General features: G+C 39.0%; 1 long non-coding RNA gene across 1 annotated transcript; it reads left to right on the forward strand.

The window, feature by feature from the left end:
* The first annotated feature begins 2,139 nt into the window (after positions 1–2,139).
* LOC308661796 lies at positions 2,140–6,664 on the forward strand. The gene is made up of 3 exons (XR_014025021.1): positions 2,140–2,251; positions 5,120–5,395; positions 6,108–6,664. It is a non-coding gene; the product is annotated as an uncharacterized lncRNA (long non-coding RNA).
* The last annotated feature ends 1,709 nt before the right edge of the window (positions 6,665–8,373 follow it).

The raw sequence follows: 8,373 nt of genomic DNA on the forward strand, positions 1-8,373 counted from the left end.
GAAGGAAGGAAAACCATGGAATTAAGGATTATATACAACAAAAAGAGAATCTGTTAGTGTTTATAAATCATCAGGCTCTTCCGGTCTCATCTTATAAATTGTGGGAGTCCACATTGGTACATCCTCTTAAACCACTGAAGTGCTATTTTGTTCCCAAATCCACTAATAAAAGTGTAATGGATGGGAATAGAGACACTTTGTGGAGCTGGTTTAAAAAAAGCTGCCTGTCTCTTTCTCTCTGTCAGTCGCTGCCTCTTCCTTTCCTAAAATGGGAAACCAATTCAGAAGGTCAAAGCACTGCACACAGCACGTAAATAGCACACTGGCTGCGCAAGCTTGGTGGATAAGCTCACTGTGTTCCAGCCCAGGCCCAACAACAAAGATTTCACGCTAGAAAAGACACACAAAAAGGAAAATTCACAGGGCAGGGAATACAGCATTAATGGTATAACGTTAGTAATATTCTTTGTCCATTTATTATATTGTATGAAAGCATATATTTGTTTTAAATACATAAATGAAAAGGGCATGAAATGTGAGGAAAATTCAAACAAAGTCTTTTCCTCAGCTTATCATGTCACCATAACTTGTGGGGGAAAAAATCTTTCACATCCTAGAAGCCCCAGATTTCAACTCTGCAGACTCCAGCTTCTATCCCCAGAGCCAACATAGCCAATGCTAAGTGATGATGGGTATTGTAATCCAAAATCTGGAAAGCGCTAGATTGCCCTGTGCTGCCCTTCCACAAAATCTCATAACCATTTTCCATACATGTTTGAAATGAAAACAAGAACATTTTAAAGCCAAAACTGTGGTTTGGTAATATGGCCAGACCTCGCAATATCATATTGCCGCTCTGTGGAAATTTCTTTACATTTTTAAGTGCAGAAGATAAAGTCTGACAGGAATTTAGCTTCATCTTCACTTGCATTTCTGATCTCTTTTTTTAAAAAAAAGCATTTTAAACTTTCAAACACAAACATTTAGAAATTTACAGTTTAGCCCAATAATGTTTTCTGATTAATGTAATTAATTAATTTATTAATGTAATAAATAAGTTTGACATTTAAATGGATTTGTCTTGTCATAATCTGGACCATTAGTAGATAATGCCAATGAATACCAAGCAACTACCTGTAATCGTAATAATTGGCAGCACTTCTCTGTGGCCTTTCCTAGTCCAGATACCCTTCTTTTATTATTGTACTATTTATAATGCATTTAATAATATTCGTGTGATTGCAGCAGTAGATAATGTTGTGTCAAGGTGAGATTCACTCTCCATTTTAAAATCTGGGACTAGTTACCTCAAATTAGAAATAAAACAATTCTACATGGCAACCCAAAAACTTTTAGGTTACAATTCTCCTTGTTCTAGAAATACAAAGTTACCAAAGGAAGAGCACAATTAACTATCCATAAGATCATTCTTCTTCTTCTTCCACAATATAGCCACAGAACAATTCCATTCCACATAAGTTGCAACCAGTCCTGAAACATGTGGTCACCATAACATCTCCATGATTATGTGATCACAATTTGAATGCTTGGCAATCCGTGCACATTTACAATGGTTGCAGTGTCCCACAGATATCTGGCCACCCTTTGCTGGCTTCTGACAGCAGGAAGTTGTAAATTGTGGTCACTTGACTTTGTGCTTAAGGACTGTGGGTGATTCACTTAATCACTGTTGCCTGAATCGACACTGAAAGTTGGGTGCTGTCATGTGATGTTTCATTTGATTACCGTGTTACTTAGTGACAGAATTGCCAATCCCAATTAGAGTTGGTAAGTGAGGACTACCTGTATACTTACTGTAAGCTTGCAACAATTATGTAAAATATAAGTTTTTTTAAAAAAATCCTTAGAAACAAATACAATAGTAAGGAAAGGGTTTTTTTTTTAAAAAAAATAAAAATAAAAGTTTTTGTAGTTGCTGTGCAAACCAATACATGCATTTAAGGCTTTAAATTTGTATATATAAATTTAATTGTCTGTGTATCTATGTCTGTCTGTGTGCATGCACATTCATTTATCTCTCTTAATCCCTCTCTCTGAGGTTACTCACCCACAGGGAGGAACTGTCAGTCACTTTGCCAGAGAAGGAAAATAGGACGTGCACCACAACAGGGTGATTATCCTATGGGAGGATATAATGGCCTGCAATCCAGACTGAACACCTTGCAAGCTGTTGGCAATCCTGTCAATAAGAAAGCTGGTTTAGAATCAAGTCATAAGACCATTTTAACGGGTAAGTACAGATGTACCCTAAGACAGGCATTGTACATATTATTTTACTTGATGCTTTCTATGCTTTTGTTAAAAAAATAGATCTAACTTTGAATTTAGTTCAACTTGGAACAAATTAACTATGTTCTCATGATACATTTACTATGGCAGTTCCAAACTGCAAACCCACAACTTCCATAGGCAGGCTGTTCCACTGTTGTACAGATCTTATCTCCCGCAGACTTTTTTCTGAAATGAATCCCAGGTAGCTACAATTTGTGACCATGATTTCTGGTCCTCGTTTCTGTGGCAATAGAAAATTAGGCACCATTGTATGTACCTGAACACTGGAATAATATTTCACCCCAGTCTTCTATTTTCCTGATTATATTTCCTTTCTTCAGCCTGACCTTATAGGGCACCTCCTCAAGCCACTGCATCTTTAACCACTTTTCTCTAGATATGTTCTGAGCTGGTAATATCTTTCTGGTATTATAGTACAAGAATTGTATGATTTCACTCGTGTATAGGAGAAGGGAAGAAAGACGTCATACTTCTTTGGTGCAGAACTTCTTCTAATGCAACACAGAACTACACCAGCCCTTCTAGGAACTCACTCATACTAGTGGTCATGTACAACTTGTTCAGAATAACCACACCAAATGCTTGTCTGATGCAGTGTTTCCAAACCAGGAATCTCCCATCTTGTATGGATGCTATACATTTTTTTTCTTACTAAATATAATACCTTATATTTATCCTAGTTGAAGGACATCCATTTGCTCTCAGCTCAGTCTATCAAGCTATCTAGAATAGATGGCAATCTCATTCTGTCACTCTGGTTGTAAACCAGACCTTTCAGTTTTGTGTCCCAATTTTGTCAAGCACCATATCAACTCCATTATATATAGGTCATGAATAAAAATGTTAAATAATGCAGGTCCTAAGACAGACCCCACCTAGTGCTTTTCAGCTATAGCCATCAGTGCTGAATCTGTGAGCGTGGTTAGGTAGCCAGTTGTGGACCCATCCCTTTGTAGCAGACATGTCAAACACAAGGCCCGGGGGCCGGATCCGGCCCGCAAAGTGGTTTCATGTGGCCCCCGAAGCCATCCTGGAAACAGTGAGGGAACGGCCCCCACTGCCTTGGCCCTGGCCCAGAGACCCTCCTTCTGCCAGAGACCCTCAGATCTGTCCCACTCCTGCCCAGGCCCCCATAGGCACCCTTCATGCAAACATTGTAGAGCTGGCCATGCCCACCCAGTAGGCCATATGCACTCTAGCCACACCCACCCAGTAGGCCACGCCCACCCTGGCCATACCCACCCGGCCCCTTGAGGGCAACCGCAATGCTGATGCGGCCCTCAGTGAAATTGAGTTTGACACCCCTGCTTTGTAGTATCATCCAAACCACACTTCAATAGCCTGTCAATAAGAATGTCATCTGAAATCCTCTCAAAAGCTTTTGTATTTTTTTATACTATATCTGCAGCATTCCTCTTATCTATTACAGTAATTACCTGTCAAAGAAGGAAATAGGATTTGTCGCACATTTAGGCTCTTAGTAATCATGCCATTAGACCTGGCTTCCAGTGGAGTGATAGTCTGGATTCCCAGGAGGGAGGGGCTGCATTACAGAGAGCAAAGAGGACTAAACACTATGGAAAGTTTAGTCAGGAGAAAGAAAGTTAAAAAAAGTTCTTTCCTACCAGTTCCCAGAATATATCTATAGCGATGCAAATAGTTGCTTTAGTTTGACAAGATATCTGTCTATAGGTGAGGAACAATAAGGGAAACTGCTCAGAAGTAACTCCCCGTCTTTCTTAGGTCTTGGGATCTGGACTTGCAACAATTGGGTAGAGTAGCTGAAATCTCTCACAACGCTTCATGGTTATCTGAAGCTTCAGTTGTCTACTTTACTCTTCACTTGTCTCATGTAGTATGTTAATTTGTAGCCAATTCCTGCAGGTTATTCTATTGGTTGACTTGCCTGTTTATCATAAGCCAAATATTTTCACCGTTCGTGTTATTTCAAGTCTGCTGGACCTCTCTATAGGTATGTTCAATCTTGATATGAAATGCTAGGTCACTTTTTCACCTGAGTTCTGTTTTCCTTCTCCTTTATTATGTCTTTGTGGGGGTTTTTTGACTCTATAAGTTGCTTTGGAACAACTGGTGGATTACATGTTTAAATAAATATATTTAGTAAAAAACGAATTCATACCTAGAAATAGTCTTGTTTTTCCTCTTAAGTGCAATTGTGTAATTATGACCTGGGAGGCTGGAGTTTGATAGATATCTGTATTATTTCAGAGGCAACACCCAATTAAGATTTCATTCAACCTATGCACGCATGCCTCAACTGTTCCATGCTTTCCAATTCATTCTATATTCCCATATTTTAAATAGAAAAAAAGTCACATCAAACTATGTGCATGTACTTTAACTCACTTAAATCATAGCAAAACCAAATTTGCTTTTGCCTGTAGCTACCAAATGTTCAGTGAAGTTGAAACCATGCTTTCTCCCTCTCCGAGCTTTATCAACATTGTTCTCTGAATAGTACATGGATCGCAGGAACCTGGTTCTGGTCATTAGGAATAATTTCTTTTTGTACCCATGAAATCTGCCTAGGGGGAAGGTGACAGCTCCCTTTTGTTTTTGTTGTTATTAAAGAAGAAGGAGTTGTAAATCTTGCAGATAGACTACAAATCATGCCTGGAAGATTGACTGGTAAATCCCGATTTACATTTTCATTTGACTCTTTGGCAGGCGTTACACCAGTTAAACTGGTATAACATCCATGCTTATAGTCCCTCTTTACTTCCTGTCACATATTTTAACTGACACCAATACATAGAACTGCCTTTTCTAACTTTGTGTCCTCCAGATGTGTTGAAGTGCAAATCGAGCATATCTCAATGTCCCAGTGGGGAGCAGACATCTGGGGAAAAGTGCTGCTGAAAGATGCATTCACCCTGGCATGTAGCAGAAGGAGACATCCGTAGACTTTGAAACCTTTAATAAAGCAAGTGAAAATATAAGGAGGAATGGCCTTGTAGTGCACCAAAAGCCTGAGGGATCACTTGAGCTCCAGGGAGAGAGACATACTATTCCAAAAAAGAGCACAGCAACAGAAGGTCCTTGTTAAATACATTTCCTAAAGGTAAGAACCTGGAAGAAGTCCCCCCCCACACACACTTTTAAATCTCATTGGAGGGGTAGAGGGCAAAGGAAAAGACAGTCGCCAAAATACCCACATCAGAAACCTTAAAAGATTTTAAATATGACATTATATTATATGAATTATATTCATAAGTGTTCACTAATGCAGCTATCTAATGCAGGAACTGTAAGTGTAGAACAAGGCTGTGGAACCTTGGCCCTTTTATGACTTGTGGACTTCAATTCCCAGAATTGCCGAGCCAGCCATGCTGGCTCAGGAATTCTGGGAATTGAAGTCCACAAATCATAAAAGAGCCAAGGTTCCACACCCCTGATCTAGAAGGATTGGCAGATTTTGGATCAGTAACATGTACACCCTTATCTGATGTCAGAAATCTTCAGAATAGGTTCAGGTCAGAAATTCTATCCCTGCAAAAACTTCCATGTCCAAATGTGGGTTGTCAAAGAGTGATTTTTATATCCAGTTGTTATCATCTTCTCGTCCTGAAGGCCGAAACATCCAAGCATGTATGTTTAGTAGAGTAATATTACAAACTCGAGAGCCCCTCACTTTGAAGTTAGTTTTAAAAGTCTTTAACAAGGGACGAAAAGTATTTCTGTCACTCATGTCATTCTAAGCTAATGTATTAATAGCATCTCTGTGATGTCTCACACTTCACTCCAGCAAATACACTCTGCATTTTGTTTTACAGTGGGAATATGGAACCAGGGTGCCTCTGTATAAAACCAGCCTCAGCAAGCAGAGCTTCTGAGCCAGATTAACTAAAGTTGGAAACCAAAACACCTGAAGGATCCCCATGTCTGATCATGAATTAATTAGAAGAATTGATGCTCGTTAGTTGAGTCAGTTCTGCTTTACTATAGGCCTTTCTGGGCAAGTAGATGGTATGTTCCAAATGCATTTACACCTGGATCTAGTATGTTATAATCTTGCAGAAATTATGGTACATCTCCCATTGCTATGTTAGCTATGCTGAGTTGGATGTAATGAGAACTTAAGTCCAACAATACCTATTTTGGCCCAATTATTGCTGTATTACCCATTACCAGTGATAACATGGGCCTATCCAGCTATAGTAATTTCACTGTTTTGGATGCAAATTTGCTAACTGTTCTGAAATAACAGGAACGCTTGCCAAGGAAAGAGGAAGTTGGATTTTCATCTTAAGCACTTAGATGCAGTTTGAGCGCTAGCAAAATATATATTCGCCACAGCAATTATGCTTGCTATAAAATAAAGATGGGCATGTTTCCAGCCATAACTGCACTTTCTCTTATAATTGAATTATCATCTGCAAAAACTCAGGGACAAAACCGCAATATCTATTTTAAAGGAAATTTTTTAAAAAATTGATCATGGGAGCACTGAACATGTGGTTCCAGATTTTAATACTTAATGTTTAATTTATTTACTCTTTTCTCATCCATATGCAAAGTAGACAATCTGTCTTTATTAAGATGTTTTCTTAATGTCTGCCCCAGTATAATGCATTACTAATCAGGAGGGCAGCCAGGAGATTCAAGGTGGAGATGCTCTGACAAACATGAAACTGGAATGCAGCTGAGCCCAGACTGAGCACTGAAGACAATTTCAGTCCATAAAGAATCACATCCCTCCAGATACATGAACTGAGGGGAAATTTTTTAAAAAAAAATTAAGAAGAGGCCACAAGGGTGAAAGATACACTTTGATAACATTCAGCTGGAGACATAATTTTAAGCCTTTCTCCTCCTTGTTCTAAGGAGGTCTTAGACATTAGCCCTGCTTGTCTTCAAGTTGTCTTCAAATATTTTGGAGCTACTCGGTGTGGAATTGCTTCCTCCCAGCTCTTCAGTCACTTATTTTCTTATTCAAAGAATAAGAAAGAGAGAAGGAAATACCACAAAGGTAGTAGGGAAGCAAGACAGAGGTTGGGCCAAATCGCTGAGAAACTAGACTAGACTAGACTAGACTAGACTAGACTAGAAAATAGAATAGAATAGAATAGAATAGAATAGAATAGAATAGAATAGAATAGAATAGAATAGAATAGAATAGAATAGAATAGAATAGAATAGAATAGAATAGAATAGAATAGAATAGAGTTGGAAGGGAACTTGGAGGTCATCTAGTCCAACCCCCTGCTCAGGAAGGAAACCCTATACCATTTCAGACAAATGGCTGTCCAGTCTCTTCTTTAAAACTTCCAGTGTTGGAACATTCATAACTTCTGGAGGCAAGCTGTTCCGCTGATTAATTGTTCTAACTGTTATGAAATTTCTCCTTAGTTCTAGGTTCTTTGTCTCTCTGATTAGTTTCCATCCATTGCTTCTTGTCCTGCCCTCTGGTGCTTTGGAGAATAGCTTGACTGCCTCTTATTTGTGGCAGCCCCCAAGATACTGGAACACTGCTATCATATGCTGTAGCCAGCATTTTCTGCTTGGTTCCCCCTTATATGTCTTAATCCTGCCCCCATCTCATGAGTGAAATGGGTTTTAATTGTCTTAGCTGTACCCATGCTAAAGTAGTATTTTCTCCTTATTACATTTTTGCCCAATACATAGTAGCTTCAAGATCTATAAAATCTTTTTGGTTTTCTCACCTTTAACCTTTGGGGAGTCTGATGATTGGCAAGAATTAGGAACCAATACAATAGAGGTAGTATAGGAATCATCAGTAGGGACAGCAAAATGCACTCCAATATGGTTTTCCACTGACTTGGATGGCTGGTGGGAAGGTCCATGATATTGTCATTAAAAGGCACATTTATCTATTTTTCATCCTGCTAGTGGCTGGTAGTCCAGATACAAAGCAAATCTCAAACAACATGTTCTGAAGGGACCAAACCCTAGGCCAGAACATATGAGATTGCCCTGGTGTCATGGTTCTGACAGATGAAACTCTTCAAAAGAACTTCAAGGCATTGTTTACCTTAAAGAATATTTTATTCGAGAAACAAAGTATCGGCACTACATAGT

The sequence above is a fragment of the Vipera berus genome, assembly GCF_964194415.1.
Source record: "Vipera berus genome assembly, chromosome: 2".
NCBI lineage: Eukaryota > Metazoa > Chordata > Lepidosauria > Squamata > Viperidae > Vipera > Vipera berus.